The sequence below is a fragment of the Crassostrea angulata genome, chromosome 2 (assembly GCF_025612915.1).
Source record: "Crassostrea angulata isolate pt1a10 chromosome 2, ASM2561291v2, whole genome shotgun sequence".
NCBI lineage: Eukaryota > Metazoa > Mollusca > Bivalvia > Ostreida > Ostreidae > Magallana > Magallana angulata.
In genome coordinates, this window is record NC_069112.1 from 51,378,723 (window position 1) to 51,397,717 (window position 18,995).

General features: G+C 36.1%; 1 pseudogene; it reads left to right on the top strand.

Annotated features, from left to right (window-relative positions):
• Positions 1 to 13,184: 13,184 nt before the first annotated feature.
• On the top strand, positions 13,185 to 15,260 carry LOC128174454 (uncharacterized; annotated as a pseudogene).
• Positions 15,261 to 18,995: the final 3,735 nt, after the last annotated feature.

Below are 18,995 nucleotides of genomic sequence, written 5' to 3' on the forward strand. Positions count from 1 at the left end.
CATGCTGAAAAACAAAGATAATTTGTGATAAAAAAAAGTTTCAAACCTTCACTCATATTTAACAATGCAAAATAGGAAGTGGTGATTTACCTTTATAGTAAACAATTTTAAAAAGAAAACTTTTTTCTTTTCAAACTGATGTGCTTTTGATATACGCAATGTTACGAAATCTGTTACTTATGCCAAAATTGGTGAAAATATATACACAACTTTTTTAACAATTTAATAGCTGTTATAAAAGGAAACTAATTATATAAGGAATAAGGAATCATTCTTTGAGTATTATGAGGTGATAATTTTGGTTGGGGCGTGATCAAGTCAAATAAAGCCCGAAGGGCTTTATGATAGATTTGATCACGCCCCGACCGAAATTATCACCTCATAATATTCAAAGAATGATTCCTTATTATTTATATTTATATAATGTTTTGCCATCGTACGATTAAACATTTAGTTATAAATAAGCAAACCCCGCTGGCGCCTCAATTAGGCGTCAATTGTATTATGGGTTATATAGTTTAAAATCGATACGTAGTGTTATCACATGCAAAGACACTGGAAAATGTAAATATATTCCTGTAATTACATGTATTTAAACTGAAATACATGTTGATACTTTAAATCTCTATTATACCATGTCCGCAGTTTCTTCCTTTCCATCCAGGCGTACATCCAAATTCACAGTCCCCATTAAATCTGTTACAGCTGTAACAGTGTATGCCACATTTGTCTGCGCAGTTTGGACCATACCAACCAGAAAGGCAAGCTGTTAATGATAAACTATTCAGATAAACTATGAAATATCTATTGTTGTAAATATGTCCTGCTTTTCGTCACAACTATAGCCCATTTGTCTTTAGGTGTTTCGCATCTATCCCTTAGATATATTCACCAAAACATTTGCATTCCGTACGCAACAAATTAAACTCGTTTAAATTAAAAACATTTTTGCTCAAGCTTTCAAATATTTGTTTTTTAATGATGCTTTATTTTCGATTCTGTGTTTTTACCGGTATCACATGTTTCACCAGACACTCCCGCGGCACATCCGTTTGGACAACTTCCGTTCACGTGATTACAATAATCACCGTCACTACAGTTACCACACACATTTCCGCATTCTAGACCGTATGTACCATCACTGCATTCTATTTGGGAGAATGATTCAAAATTATACACATTGTAATTAAGCCGTTCATTTTTTTTTCACAATCAAGTTTGTTAATTTGATTTTAGAAGATAATAAAAGCAAACAAAAAATTATTTCTTAATTTTCAAAGTTTCTTTTCAAATTCATATTTAATGAATTAATAAAAAGGTAGATTGCACAGTATTTCCAAACTAAAAGAATTACTTTTATCACACGTCGGTCCGGTGTATCCAGGGACACAGCCGCCCAGACAGGTTCCATCCACAATGTGACAGTGACCTTCCTGACAGTTCTGTGGACACGATGAGGAACAGTCCTCTCCGTAATATCCTGTACGGCATCCTATTAATTAATTGAATGGTTTTAAGAGTGTATGTGTACTCCAAGTGTTAAACAGTGAAAGAGAATACAATGTTGAGGAGAGAGAGAGAGAGAGAGAGAGAGAGAGAGAGAGAGAGAGAGAGAGATTTTCTCCTCACAAGTTTGCAAAACCACATGCACCTGACGTCTCATGATAAACATCATACACCCTTTACCTAATATTACTAAAACCGATTTGGTTGGACTTTTCCGATCGCGTCGCGTTCAATTCTATCAACTACGTCATACATAATCAATACACTGAAAGTGATAGGGCAACAGAAGAGAAACGAATCGGCACTTGCCTAATGAAGACGCGCATGTACAAACCCCCTTGCACTCTCCACTTCCGTCTCGTTCTTTCACACCATCGTTCAGTTCTTTTATTGACTGTCGATCGAAAGGTGTAGAAATCAAGGAATTTATATCTATCACTTCGACTGGCAAGTTAGAGAGAGAGAGAGAGAGTTTTGCACAGAATTTAAACATAGGGGATAGTCGATAATGACTCCATATTGGGGGAAATGAACTGTTCTGAGAAATCCTTCAGCTCTGGCATTGCATAAGCGTGTACTGATAACTCCGCCTAAGAAAAGGAGTTGACCAATCATAAAGTTTTTACACCGGCGGCGTGTATAAGAACAAGATACGGTATTGGCATTATTTGGCCGCAAAATTTACGATACTTTCAACGTCTTTGTCTGCGTTATTGAAGTTATTGTACTAATTATGTTATTAGCGAAATGCGTTACAATATGATGTTTTATGAGTAGTTTTTGTTAAAATTAGACACTTTCACATGCGACAACTACTTTTATAGTTTACGTGCCGGCTCATCATTTCATACAATTAAAATGGTGTTGGTTGTCACATGTGAGCAATATGATTTTTTTTAGAAAATGAATACGAAAGATGATATCTTACTGACATCAATAACGTTTTTATCAATTGTTATCGACGCTATCGACGCTGAGTGAGAAGCTGATTCGTAGAATGTATTTAAAATTGATAAATTATTCTGTTAGCCCTAAATATTGTTCCACTGATTCTTAAATCATGCATACAGTACAGCTTACGAACACGCACGGTGCGACACGGTTCAACAACGTGTATACATATATAATATATTATAATTAATTATGTAAAAAAAAATGGAGGATTCAAGAACAATACTTTTCTGTTTTTATTTAGCTATTTTAAACAAACTTAACTATGTATTAATTTACTAAAGAGAAACTAAAGGGGGAAAAATAGAAAACAACAACAAGTTACAAGACGAACAACCCTTAGACCTATACGATTGTTCCGCTAGATTTCTGTTGAGGTAAAGACCAAAATTATCGCCGACATATTGAAAGACTTAATCAAAACACTGATAATTTCTTTTTTATATAAATCATTTTAAGTTACTTTGTAACTATAATATAAGATTGTATACGCAGTAGTCTGATCAATTTAAATAGCGCGTAGAATTATAACGGTAGAACATATATTGTCTCCCATATTATTTTCTCACGAACTCTATTCAACGAAATCAAATCTAAGGACTGATGAAAACAATTGTACTTTCTCAAAAAGAATGATATAGTTTTATATTTTGTGTTATTTTAAATTTTTTTTTTTTCTATAATACATGTTTGTGATGTACATGCACATGTCACAGTGTAGGAACGTAAGTATACAGTTTTGGGTATAGTGATGTTTGTCGAAGCGAGATAACAAGAAGCGCTGCGAACAGTATTTTGATTGTACAATGTGCATTGTAGACGGAAAATACGTAAATAAGTAATATCTGGAGGGACAGTATCGCGATTTATATACGGTTGTTAACTAGAATAAGTTAATCTTTGATTTGATTTGAACATATTTTATTATGCAAAAAATACATTTACATAAATTGATTAGGCAGCAGGCAATGCCTATGTAAGCCTTCTCCATAAGTTAATCTCTATGCTGGTCATTTCAATCTTAAAATCTTAAAATATCTCTTCGGAAAATATTTTTATTAGATCAAGCAGTGCAAACATTCAGTACGAAATCGAATCAAAATTTCTAGAGAAGTGTTTATAATTTTTTTCACATTTTTTACATCCATTTATCAATTCGTTTGATTAAAATATTCGACTGTTCGCAGAGCTACCTTTTCTATTTGTTTATTTGCTTCGACAAACAGCGCTGCCCATAACTGTACACTTCCGTTCCTACACTGTGCATGTGGTATATTCATTTTTAGCCGGGCTCTTCTGAAAGCAGAGTCCTGGCTGTAGGCAGGCAAATCGCCAATGTTACTATAAATAGCACAACTTCAAAAGTAAACAAAAAACCAAACAGCGTCAAAGTAAAAGCTTCCGCTATACCAAATAGTTACACAAAGAGCCACGTTTTGTCAAAAGTGTTGGCATTTTGTTTCTTTTTTTAATTCCGAGAGAATTGTCTATCTTTTTTAGTTTTCTTATTAATAACGTTTTTAATAAACAAGACTATGCATATTGGACACATACAATGCGCGTGAATTTCCTTGAATTACTTGGTGCGCGTTGAAGAAATTGGGATTGAATATATAACTTTTGTTGCAAAATTCAAGGCAGCAACTGTTTAACTTTTTTCTACTAGACAGACATATTTTTGTTTATAGCCGCCTACAAAATTTGAACGCTCTCTGACGCTTTGCCGACATTAAAAGCACGAGAGGGAGAGAGAGAGAAAGAGAGAGAGAGGGATAGAGAGAGAGAGAGAGAGAGAGAGAGAGAGAGATTTTCAGTCTTTACAACACAATATGCACAAAGACACACCAAAAGAGCCCGGCTTTCAGTACTTAAGTACTTTGATTATAGAAGGAATCGTAGAATCAGTGGATCGGTATTTAAAGTTCCTTCCGTGATTTTGTCTTTAAGTTTTTGACTTAATCTTTATAAGACACTTTAAAAGTTTAGATAAAGTTCCTTCCATGATCTTGTCTTAAAATTTTCGACTCCATCGTTATCAGACAATTCAAACATTTAGATAAAGTCTCTTCTTAAAATTTTTGACCTTTTTGACATCTTTATCGGACACTTTAAATATTTTGTTCAGACTTCATCTTTATCAGACAATTTAAACATTTAGATAAAGTTTCTTCCGTGATCTTGTCTTAATTTTTTTTTTAACTTTTTGACATCTTTATCGGACACTTTAAATATTTTGTTCAGACATCATTTATTTGAAGAAACTGAGAGAGAGAGAGAGAGAGAGAGAGAGAGAGAGAGAAATTTCATTTGTAATGCACTTATATGTTATCGTTTAAAGTAATGCACATTGTAAAAGAATCAAACAAAGCAGTTTCAGTCCATGTACTACACCTATCAATCAAATCAGGCCGCGATCTGCATCACGTGCTCTTTCCGTGATAAAGTTTTTCCAAGTCCGAAGAAAATAGAAATATGTTTTACAATAAAGTATTTTAGAATGTTTTTAATGTATAATATGATTCTTACACACTCTATGTTTGAAAGTTGATTTGTTCATACACTAAGCAGAAAACTACACGTGTAAACCCCCCCTCCCTCCCTCTCTCTCTCTCTCTCTCTCTCTCTCTCTCTCTCTCTCTCTCTCTCTCTCTGAGTGTAGATTTGGGTGCGAACAATATTGTGAAACATGAACAGATCCAATTTGTTTTTAACATTTGTTTTTAACATCTTTCAAGTTCAGTCCAATCATTCCCATTTCTTTTTCATCCAATGATATTTTAAATATTAAATTAATTAATAGAAATTAATGCTTATCAAACTTGCAGAGAGTCGAAGACCCCCCCCCCCCAACCCTTTTCCCCTACCTTCTTCGAGTTCATGTACTTGTATTTACATGTGACTGACTCACTACACCTTGGAATAGTGTCTCAAATCAACAGAAATTTTCTTGATTAGAAAAGATGCAATGTGGCATAATGCATCAGAAGTATATACATTTAAGTCATATAGGCGAAGATATATACAATTTTGTATTTAAACATTCATAATTTCAAAAGTTCAATGAAATTGAAATGAAATGCATGCAAATTTAAACTTGTTATCTGCGGTTCACAGGCCCGAAACTCATGCACAGATACCGGTTATGTTTTTACAACACAGGTAGACTTACTTCTCCCGTAAATAGGCATGGCGTCGCGTTTAAAATTTTGACGTCTTGCTAATAATGGAACAGTTTTCAGCATAAAGTTCATGATATATATGTTTAAGTCACATATTTAATTTATATACCATTGGATTTGATAAATTCAATGCTTTTTAAAATGTTTGGTGGTGTGCATATTTGAAACACGGCAAATTTCGGCCAATAACAGCCCTTGTTCTTTACGCATGACGTAGCTGACAGAAATGATCGTGACGCTATAGGAAAAATCCAACCAAATCGGTTTTGATAATAATACACATCAAAATGGCCAAACTGATCTCTGCTTTCTCTATTTAAACCATTAAGATTTATGCAATCACTTTTAGCTGAGTAGGAAATAAAACAGTTTCTAAGATTGAAATTACACTCAGAAGTGAAGTATAATAATTCATTGACAGGAAAAAAGGCATTATTAAGAACACACTAAAGGTTTTTCAATTTTAGATAAAATTTCATTAAAATCTATTTAGATTGCCAGAAGCAGTCGGTTAAATGTTATAAAGTACAAAGTACATTTGTAGCTGTGCGTTTCTGCTATCATGAAAGTCTAGATCACTCAAATATTTTGTCTAAGCAATGTAGTTTTTCTTGGAGAGAAACGTGGGGTTAAACGAGCTTATCTTTTAAAAAGATTGGTGAGCTAGCGCTGTAGCCTTCATAAAATACAAAAGGAGATTGTTTAATTTCTGAATCGATCTATAATTAATAGGAAGGCACAGCGGAGTGGGGTGGATGTCTATATACATATATTTTTTTTTATAGAATTGTGAATCTAGAGTGAGCTTCACATGGCGTAGCTCATTAACCGTGCTTTGATTATTCTGTATTTTACTGTAATTTCAATTTCGAGGCGAAAATTTTCAAAATCAGTAGAACATTGGTACTGTTTTGTAGCAATCGTGTCTTCTCGTGTCTTTTCGGCAAGCCCGGAAAACATATCCAAAATGGCTTTCCGAGGTTGAAGGTTCTTAAGTTAAAGCTAGATATATTTATATATAATTTTTCAAATAACTTGGAATTATAAAACCTATGCTACAATTACTTCTGATCATACTTAGATAATAAAACGAAATTCACATGCAACAGTTTATTTACGGTAGTACAGTATTCCCAGAATGCCCTACCTCGAAATCGAACATGCGAAATTCCGGTAAAGATGACTAACGTAGTTGCTAGCGCTCGAGAGCGCTAGCAATGAGACGAATTCTAGCATATCTAAACCATAATGCGATAATCTAGTTTATATACTTTTAGGGATCCCGATTCCAGGGTATAGTAATATATAAACCATTTGATTTTTCTCAAAAAATCAGAGAAGAAATTGTAATCTAATTGAAAATATTGAACTTTTGATCAGGATAAAATATTTGAAAACCTGTACTCATTTTTCACTCAAATAAGTACTAGATGTATATTTATACCCCCCGCAAACAAAGTTTGGGGGGGGTATATAGGAATCACCCTGTCCGTCTGTCCGTCCGTCTGTCCGTCCGTCTGTCCGTCCGTCTGTCTGTGCAATCGTGTCCGGTCCATATCTTTCTTATGGAGAAACATTCGAAGTTCTTACTTCACACAAAGATTGCTTATGACCTAAGGGTGTGTCATGACCTTGACCCAAGGTCATTCGGGCAAGGTCAAGGTCACTGGCAGAAAAATACAAAATTCGTGTCCGGTCCATATCTTTCGTATGAAGAAACATTCGAAGTTCTTACTTCTCACAAAGATTGCTTATGACCTAAGGGGGTGTCATGATCTTGACCCAAGGTCATTCGGGCAAGGTCAAGGTCACTGGCAGAAAAAATACAAAATTCGTGCCCGGCCCATATCTTTCTTATTGAGAAACATTGGAAGTTCTTACTTCATACAACGATTGCCTATGACCTAAGGGTGTATCATGACCTTGACCCAAGGTCATTCGGGCAAGGTCAAGGTCACTGGCAGAAAAAATACAAAAATTCGTGTCCGGTCCATATTTTTCGTATGGAGAAACATTGGAAGTTCTTACTTCACACAAAGATTGCTTATGACCTAAGGATGTGTCATGACCTTGACCCAAGGTCACTCGGGCAAGGTCAAGGTCACTGGCAGAAAAATTGCAACATTTTTGTCCGGCCCATATCTTTCGTATGGAGAAACATTGGAAGTTCATAATTCACACAAATATTGCTTATGACCTTAGGATGTGTCATGACCTTGATCCAAGGTCATTTGGGTAAGGTCAAGGTCGTTTGGAAAGATAGTGCAAAATTCGTGTCCGGTCATTATCTTTCTTATGGAGAAGCATTGAATGTTATAACTTAACACAAATATTGCTTAGGACCAAAGGGTGTGTCATGACCTTGACCCAAGGTCATTTTGGCAAGGTCAAGGTCACTGGCAGAAAAAGTGCAAAATTCGTGTCTGGTCATTATCTTTCTTATGGAGAAACATTGGAAGTTCTTACTTCACACAAATATTGCTTATGACCAACAGTTTTAAAAAAAATAGAGCAGTTGTTATTTAGAGAAATAGACGGTGAAATAGATTCATCCAATATTTTCTATAATTGGAAAAATACACGCATTATGATTTTTATCTTAGCGGGGGGTATCAATTGTGAGCTTGCTCACAGTACCTCTAGTTTTAATCAGGTTTTATTTTGCTCCGAGAAAATTTTCCTGCGCATATATACATAGCATGTTTTTGCCCAAGAGATAATATGAAAACCCAAATATTATGAAATATAACAAGCAAATAAATACATGTATTTTATATGTAGAAAAACTATCTTAGAAAATTTTTTTAAAGTCGGTTCTTCCAGAAACAAAGCATAACAACCTATTGTACTGTAAACCTAACTTTTTTCTTTTATCATTATAATTTCTACTGTGCATGTGACCATTGACTGGTTTTTTTGTACATTTGTATTAAATTATTTTGAACCTCAAATACCAGTGAACTGGTCTTGAGGAAATAAAGAATTGAAAATTGAAATGTAATCTATGTTAACAGTGGACTTATAAACTCAAATTACCTTGAAATATCTGGGTTTTTTTTTTTACAGTTCTTCACCATTACATAAGCTTGAAATTTTTTGCCTTTTACTAGAAGCGGTATTTTCGGCTAGTTTTATATTTGCATATATTTACATTTGCAACGTGCAAGGGGGTCACTACCTGTGTTCCCCCGCGGGCCCGTACCCGAGATAGAATCGGATAGCCCTGATTGCTGCCAATATTTAAAGTGCAGAATTTAATCACTGCGCCTGCACATATATAGGGACTCAACGTTACGCAGGCAGGGATGACAGCACACCTACTAAACTCAGCAGGTACCAACGTTAACGCACGCAGGGATGACCGCACACTTGCGCCAACAATGCAACCAAACGCAAGCAGGGAGTGCCGCACACTTGCGCTAGAAAGGCCAGGGGCTCGTAACATAAAGGGTACTTAAGTCTAAGACAGTGCTTAAGTAGGACTTATGTACATTCTTAGACTTAAGTCCATAACTAGAAGAGTGCTTAGCTAAGACAATTTACCCAAAACTTAGGCGGTCGGTAGAGGTGACTTAAGTATGTCTTAAGTATTGTTTTCACACATTTAGAAGTTTTATTGTTATTAATTATTTAAATTCAGCATATGATTACAGAGTATTAATCACATGATGATATTAACACAGAATGAATATCTTAATATTCACCAATATAAAATTTTTGATTTGATTGATATAAATATTAATAGTGGTCGTAATAATCTGTCACATTTTCCATAAACCGGTAGTATGCAAGTCGACTGCTGAATAGGTTGTAAACACGTAATGGTCGGTTTACAAGAAGTAACTGCATATATAAACTCGCAAAACTTGAGAAACTAAGAAAAGGACGCTCAAAGACAGAAAAACCCTTAGCGATTTTAAAGACGACGACTGCCTCATTTCAATATATCGACTTAATGAAGGAATTATACCCAGATTATGTGAATTGCTTTATTGATGAGAAAAGAGGTAGAACAAAAGATAAAAAGAAATCCACTTAGATATGATTATATCAAGTTCTACGGCATCGCAATATTACGCCACAGGCAGTCTTTGAGAACGACTAAAATAGTGAATATTCGTCAAAACAAACTAGCAACAACAATAGACTGAATATATTGTCCGAGATCAATCGCTTTGAGCTTTTTACAAATTTTAGGCACATATGTTTATATACTCATGCCACCTTGAATGTTGTGTCTGTACATTTACATCTACCCCATCTAATATCAAAGATGTCATGCACGTGTATCTATAACACCAATACATTCAAATTCGACAAAAGAAATGAAAAATACGTTTTTACTTTTCAACATAAACATGACTTAGCTAAGACATTGCTAAGTTTGCTTTATGTTACGGTATAAGACATACTTAAGGAGGATTTATGTAGGTCCTAAGATTCTGCCTAAGTCCTACTTATGACCCTACTTAAGTCAAAATCTTAGCATGCTTTATGTTACGAGCCCCAGAACACCAGCAGGGATGACTACACACAACCATTACCAATACAAGCAGGGATGACCGCACACTCTGTATCGTAGGTTAAATCACACGAAGATTGGATAGAGCAAGGATATCCACACACTCAATCTAGCCGTACCTGTCTAAGTTTAACCCCAAACAGTCGTTCTCCTTCTCGCAACAGACACTGTCCTTATATATGTGCCGGCCTAGAATAATTTGTAGTACTAGTATCTTAAAATAGAAAACCACAAATAAAGAAACTATCTAGACCTAACCCAAAAATACCTATACATAACAACTTATTTACATAGAATATTCATTAATGTATAAAATTAAAATTATTGGGAACATTAATAACATTATCAAAAATCAATAAATCAAAGGGTAATAACTCTTGCTAAAACATACATTTATTTAATAAGCTGCCTGCTTCACTACCCCCTCGTCCAAATTTTGCGTCCTCGCAAAACTAAAAACTAAAACTCTTACTTAACTAAAAGGTGAAGTTGTATCCAAATTTAAAGAAATACTCCCCCCCCTCCCCCCCCCCAAAAAAAAAAAATAAGAAAAAAAAAATATCTGGCTTTTCCTTTCATGGACCACATTCACACAGCACAACAGCAGCCGATGGACACAAATTGCATTGTATCACCTTTAGCTAAACACTGCATATACACACTTCAACTTTCCGTCTTATAATAGACGTCTTCCACCTCTTGTGGGACACCTGACACTGTCTCAAGTCAGGAATTTCCTGCACTGTGGCTTCACCAGGCATACTATTCGAAGCCTGCAATCTGCCGCCATCTGCCTCGACACCGTGGGGTCTCTTCAACCGTTCGGACGAACCTTTTTGCCTCTTCCAAAGCGAATACCAGGAGATCCTCCTTTCATTCCTCTGCGCCTGCGACCATTCTTGTATTCTTTTCTTCTGGCCAACTTCAACTCGGGGTACTTTTATTTGCATTCAGCCGACTTGAGGGTTCTGCAAACCGTAACACTGGAGCTGTCTGTAATAATCTTCTCGCAACGAACTTGGTTCTCAACCATTTTTCTGTCGGTGGAGTTTGACATAGACTCTACGGTAACTACGCGATAGCAACCATTGGACCAGTCTTCAGCAAGTCGATGCTCTGCTACATCTCCGTTCTGGGGTTCATCTTGTCGACTAGCATTCTGTCCACTGGAATCACTCTTACAATTCTGGTTTTCTGCTCTACTTCTACGCCGCCTTATTAATTGCTTTGACCTGCTTTGCTTCCTCACTACGCAATTTCTCTGCAGGTTTCCCGGTTTTCTGCAGAAATAGCATAACCTACGTTTAGATGATGAGGCAGTATCCCGTGCATTATCCCTGCTGCGCTGAAGTTAACGTTGTAAATCCCTCAACTCTGTCTAAAGAGACTCGATCTTAGCAGACAGTGATTTTACCAGTTCCACTAGCTTATTTGATGAGAGCTCAACATTGATATGGCGTGCATAGGATTTCTTCTCGGCTCTTTGGTGCGCCTCCAATTCAACAGCTAGCATCACTGCATCGTTCAAGCTTCTTTGTCGGGACTGTTTTATACGGATGCGCATCTCAGAATTGCCCAGCGGATCCACAAAGTGATCTCTGGCTAAGATTCTCTGAATTCAAAAGTGGCTGTTGGGTATGCAATATTAGCAAGTCGCTGAATGGCCCGTCCCAGCTCTGAAAAATCTGACGACGCTCTCGTATTTGAACTGTGTAGAGCTCTGCTTGACTTGATGGAGCAACTCTATCTTCCAAAGCTAACACAAGTGTTTCATAGTCTGGTTTTTCACCCTTTGGGATATTGCCAAGACAACCTTGTGCACTGCCTCGGAGGGAAGCTGCCAGGTAGAGACCTTTGGTAGCGTAACTCTAACCATTTATATCAGAGCAGGCTTCAAAGTGCGCATGGTAATCGATCCATTGACCACTGCCAACATAAGTATCTGGTGTGATGGAATTTTGCTCTTCGAAGGCATCTTCCAATGTACAGCTTTTCTCTGTATTCTTCTGGCAAAGGACTCGTTTTCCTATTCGGCGCATTGTACAGCTCAAAATAGTCAGGAAACATCTCGTCGCTGCGCGGATTTGCATATGTTTCATTGGCAGAGTGATGATCGCACAGGTACCCCTCGTCTTTGAGCATCGTGTTCCCTGCAAAACCTCTGATCAGAGTGCGTCTTTCGTGCATTGGGGTTGATTTCTTCATGTCGCTGCGCTCCCGGGCCCGCATCTCCGCAATCTTCTCCCTTAGAAAAGTTATCTCTTCGTCAATGTCGTCCATTCTCCCTCTCTGCAGCAATTCCAGGGTATCCCACCGCTGCCACCAAATTTTAAGTAACGTGCAAGGGGTCACTTCCTGTGTTCCCCCGCGGGCCCGTACCCGAGATAGAATCGGATAGCCCTGATTGCTGCCAATATTTACAGGTGCAGACTTTAATCACTTCGCCTGCACATATATAGGGACTCAACGTTACGCAGGCAGGGATAACCGCACACCTACAGTACCGATCAGACCCAACCTAACAGAAAGTAAACCCCAACTAAACCCTTTGGTTTTCTTTCTGGGTTTACTAGAGTGGATCCAGAGTAAACCCAAGTAAACCCAGAGTGGACACAGAGAGTAAACTCCGATCAGAAGTATACCCTGAAAGCAGACGCTACAGGTGTATTCGGAATATACTAGGGACAGTAATCACAGTCAGGAGGACGATAAGACACAATACAGGTCTGTTTCACACTTCTGTGCGTATAGTTGACTCCAAAAGCAATTCTCGAGTAAACCCAAAGTAAACCCCAAGTAAACCTAAAGTAAACCCCGAGTGGACCCAAATTTTCAAAAAGTAAACCCGAGGTTTAGTTGCGGTTTACTCTGATGTTAGGTTGGGTCTGATCGGTACTATACGCAACTCCACAGGTACCAACGTTAACGCAAGCAGGGATGACTGCATACACCCCTGCGAATGTTATTGTCATTTGAATTTAGATCACGTGGTTTTATTTGACCCTTTCAGTTTCGCAGTAAAAATCATGCCTAATGTTAATAGTCTATTTTTAGAGAATCTAGGTACTTGTAGTCAAATATAGATTCTAGAGGTTTATTGATTTTAAACTTTATCTTCATTAATTGGTGGATAAAATGTGTTCTAGAAATAAATGTAACGATACCAAAAAAAAGTTTTTTTTCTGCTGTTGCGACAATTAACATGCGTAGTAGAGACCCCCCTAAGAATTAATTTTCGATCCGCGCTTGACCTAGTAATAAAATCAATAGTGAAACAGACTATACTATTTTATGCATAATGTTCCTTGAAAATGGCTCGATATACTAAGTCTTTATGCAAAACAGCCACCCATTATTTAAAAAAAAAACATGGTATTGCACAACAAGCATCAAGCATGGCTATGCTTTTATTAAGCAACCCAATGCTTGCGTGGTTTAAACGAACGATTACTCTGTTCTGAATATCATCGTTTAATTTATATAAACTGCTAGATGGTGAAATAAGACATACATCTTAAAAGATGTTGATTTTTAGCATAAATCCAAGTAGGATATAATAGTACTTACGTATTTTGAGAATATTATAAGAACACTAATACTTCCGCTCGAAATTTCACAGGAACTGAACAAATCTCGGTGAAGTCTCGTAAACTTTCATTCGAGCACCTCTAGATTTATTACATACTTAGCAACGATAAAGAAAACATTCAGAACACATTCGTAGGGGTGGCACACTTGCGCCAACAACGCAACCAAACGCTAGCAGGGAGTGCCGCACACTTGCGCTAGAAAGGCCAAAACACCAGCAGGGATGGCCAAACACTAGTGCTCTACCGCACCATTATAAGCAGGCATGACCGCACATTCTGTATCATAGGTAAGATCACACGAAGGTTAGATAGAGCAGGGATGTCCACACACACAATCTAGCCTTATCTGTCTCAAATTAACCCAAGACAGTCGTTCCCTGTTCCGCAATGGACACCGTCGTTATATAGGTACCGGCCTATAATAATTTGTAGTATCTTAAAATAGAAAACCAAGAATAAAGAAACTATCTAGACCTAACCCAAAAATACTTATACATTACAACTTATTTACATAGAATATTTATTATTGCATAAAATTAATTAGCAAACTCATTGGTCATAATTGGGAACATTAATAACATTATCAAAAATCGACAAATCAAAGGGTAATAACTCTTGCTAAAAATACATTAATAAGCTGCCCGCTACACATTGTCCAGCGTATTTGCCTGTGAGAACACTGCGTATCAATTTTGTACTATTTAACCCATAATACAAATGACGCCAAATTGAGACGCCAGCGGGGTTTGCTTATTAGACGAAGTTGAGAAAAATAGGACCGTAATTTTTTCGCAATTGTCTAATATCGTCACCAACAACCAGAAAAAAAAGAGTTTGGGAAAATAAAATGTAATAAAGTAAACTCTCTGAACAAGGCGCCATGTAAGGACCGTGAAAGAGGTTCGAAAGAAATTCTCAACATATACAAACGAGACAAAAAAGAATATCGCTGACAGCAGGAGAGATGCTGCAAGGACAGGGGGAGGGATGACACCCCCATCAGAGCTGACGCCCCTCCAGGAAAAAGTTTCAGGGATTTTGGGGAACACTCCCATTGACGGGATAGAAGTGGCCTAGAAACCTGCGGGGATACAAATGTACATCCTCATCCTCTATGTCGTCTTCATTGTCCTCGTGCAGAGATGCAGACAATACAGACCACCCCGGTATTACAATTTATTAAAATTATGCGTTGTTTCAAAGTGTACAATTTAAATAGCATTTTTAAGTGTTTTAGTCGAATTCAACATTCTATATGTTTAAGTATATATCTATTATATTGATTATATTCAATCTGTTTTCTATTTAAAAATGAGAAAAATTGGGATGCTCGCATAATATAATATATTTTCGTTTTTCAACAGAGATGGCTGAAACTTCTTACTCCTTAGCAGTCGAAATTCCGAGTCGATCGATGAAGAGGCTACGACTTACAGGAAAAAAAAATGTTATGAAGAAAGTCTACTAAAGATCGAAGGACAGAAACCGGCGGCATTTTTTTTTTCACCGTAGATGAATTATTTAATTACTATCGATATTGATAATTTCTTCGGCGTTAAAATTTTATAATACCAGAAGGTGACAACTAACGACCGTCAATTGACTTAATACCTGTTCGGTTTCAACATAATCATAATTCTATAGCTTTAACCTTTGGATATCAAAAGACCATTTCATAACAAGCTACTCATAATTAAATTTTCAAAGAACTACGTGTTGATACATTAAACACAATTCTTATACACTGAGATTAGTACTCTTGAATACGTAGAAAGTAAAGGTGTGTTAACTGTGCTCAAGCGTTGTTGGATTTTTTTCACTGTGATTTTGTGTGTTGCGCCATGGCGAGACGACTTTCCGTTCGTGAGAACACTCATTATGTTGTGAAATATCTGTGTGACTGTAATATTCAGATCAGGAGCCGTGTGTTTTTTAAGACTGACTCTCCGATCTCAGTTGGCAAGGAGTACGACGTTCAGTGGGGGCGCCCGAATGATGTCGATCGTGCCGTTCTGCATTCCGGATCTGAGGCCGACATGCGATCTAAGAAGAAGGAACTGGAAGAACCAACCCCACCAATTTCTCCTCTGTCTCCAAGGTCCCCATCCCCACCGCCCAGGTCCCCTTCCCCATCGCCATTGCCAAAACCAAAACGGAGGAAGATAGAGAAAGTCCACGGTGAGTTGGTAGTGTGTAAAGTTTGTTTTACGGTTTTTAGAGATTTCAAACTAAACATAAATAGGGTTAAGAATTCTATGTGTCAATAAATGTTTTCCTACAGAATAAGAAGTTTGAGATCTGTATATCTTTTCGTTTTCATAGAAAATTCCATATTACACATAAAAAAAATATATTCAGAAATGTTCAGTTTTGATAACGGTATAACTGTTGTGATAGCCGTCATTACACACATTCTGCGACATTTTTTTCTGTATTTTCTTTTAATAAATAAGAAAAACGATATAAACTTCATTAACATATTGAAATTAAAAAGTAAAATTTGTATAATACGGTTTTTTATTCAATTATAACATAATAGCATTTTTATAAATTTTTGATATGACATAATACCATTTTTATAAATTTTAAATATGAATATAAAAAGAAATTTTATTAGAAGATGAGCGGTTCAGAAAGCATTGTTACGAATACTGTTTTCCTCGTTAAAAAATAAATGGGCGTGTCCTATGTACCAATTGACGTTCGATACAAAGTTTGGAATATTCCATTCAAACGAACATTTTACCACTTCAATGCGCTTCATTGTAACAATAGCTTCTTCTGTCTCGTAGTCTAACGGATTGTTTCGGTCTCTGAATATCCTGTCTCGCCGTCTACGTCTTCTCAGTTGATAAAACCGTAAGACAGTAGCCATTTTTGTTTTGTATTAAACAAAGATATGTCTTAAGTCAAGCCCTTGTTTGTCTTAAATTTAAGATATTTCTTAAGAGGGCTCTTTAGTTGAGATATCATCGATGGATTGACTTAAGAATAAGACGTTGCTTAAAGTTCATCTTAAAGGGGCTTGGTCACGATTTTGGTTAAAAATTATTTTTTCGGTTTTAATGTTTACAATGCTTCAGTTAGGCATATTTAATAGGGAACCAAAATTTCAGTGTCATTCATTGAGTTATAAGCGAGTTACAGGGCTTAAAATTCTTTGCTATGTAAACAAAGCCTTTGTTTACATTTTGAACGTTGAAGATTTTTACTGGTATTTTGAACCTTTGTAAACAAAAACAGGACACGAGCCTTGTTTACATGACAAGGAATTATGAGCCCTGTATCTTGCTTGTAACTCAATGACTGACTCTCAGATTTTACTTAATTATTAGAAATGCATTTGTAAAGTATTGTAAATAATAAAAACAGAAAAATAGAATTTGACCTAAATCTTGACCATGTCCCTTTAAGACACCCCATAAGCATGCATACTGACGTTTTTCTAGCAGTGAAATATCAAAATCGTTAAATGTGCCAGGAAAATGTCCAATATTTCGGACTAACTCTTACTGTTCACCTTTATGTTATATAATTTTATTGGAGTTTTTAAGACATTTAAATGGTCTATAGAGGACCCTTTCTCAATTTTATGTTATAGAAATACATTTTTGATACATACCATTAACCTCTACTTCACACAGCTCGTTGTATGCGTTCGAAATGTACCCAGCAGGATACGGAGGGTGTGTCCTGTTGTTGTAGTAGATGACGTATCTCCCGTGTGTGATACATGTGATGTTTGTAGGGTTGGGTATTGTGGCATTGGTATAATTAGTATCCTTAAAACATAGTACTCCGTGCTCTTTATTGGTTGAGTTTGATATGTAAACAGAGTATCCCAGGAATCTACCAGTGTAGCCATTCTTTTTATCTAAAAGAACATTGATTATAAATTATGTTGCATATCATATTAAGGCAAGACGATACGTTTCTTCACTGTTAAAGCTGCTTGGTCCGATTTTATATCGAATTTTATGCACGCTTTTAAACGATGGTTATGCTAAGTAAATCTATAATAATAGACATTGCAGTAGTTTTCCCAGTCAATTTAGCCAAATTTCCATGAAGAAAAATACGTACAAAATTTGCTTACAAAACAAATGACATAAAAGGGTACCGCGTTATTTCGCCTCATGTTAAAGTTCACCCCTGATGACGAGACGGGTTTGGTTGTATTACGACTTTGACATCGCTTTAAATAAAGGTCGAAATGATCAGACAAATTACAAATAAACATGTGTACGTTTTGTTCGCTAATATTTCTGAAGTTTGTTTTCTTTACAATCGATGCATAGCATGCGGGTTGAATAACCCCAATTATTCGGGGGACGAAACCAAACGGTTTCCTTACCTAAACATTCCCGTGATGCATTTTGGTTTGTTTTTTCGTTTGCCCAAAAAGAAATTATTTTTATTTACTTCGAATATTTCTAATTTTGAAAGGAGACTGATACTGCTGGTGTAAATATGAGAAAGTCCATAAATTTCTAAGATAGATGGTTTGTATAGAAAAAAATTTGAGACTGTAATAACAAAAAAATCGGACCAAGCAGCTTTAATTAGTGATCATTTCCCTTGTTATCGAAATGCAAAAAAAATTTAAATAGTTAATTTCGTTCTTTCCAAGGGTCTCCCTTACTCGACTTTTTATTTGATACTTCAAAGTACATTGGCTCACTACAATGAAAAGGTTCAAGATTTATGTTTTGAAATGTCCAATCTGTCCCCTCAGCTTAAAATAAAATAAGATACCGCATTCCACACGACCCGTTAGAACACACTGATTAAGAACTAAAAACCGGAAGGTAATTAAAAAAAATAGATAAAAAAAGTCAAATTTTCCGTTAAAATTTCAATTTATCGATTAAAAAAGGGACATTTTAAAACAAATTATTTTTAAAATTCTCGTCTAAAAATGTTAAAGGCTTACTTATACACAGACAGATTGATTTAAGGATGACGTTTACTCAGAATGAAAAAATTCCACTGATGATAATGAAAAACCATCTATTGTGTGTTATAAACCTTTTATTGTAGTGTTATTTTTCATTTTCAAAAAAGTAGGTCAATGACCTACTTTTTGAGTTAATGGCCATTGTATATTTTTGGAAAATTAAGAAAAATCCCTTAAAATTTTACACTATGCTTGAGATTTTCTTAATTGTGAAAATTATTCAAATTGCTCAATACTTTTAAAAATGAAATACAGTTTATGAATGGCAGTGACACTAAATACATACAAAG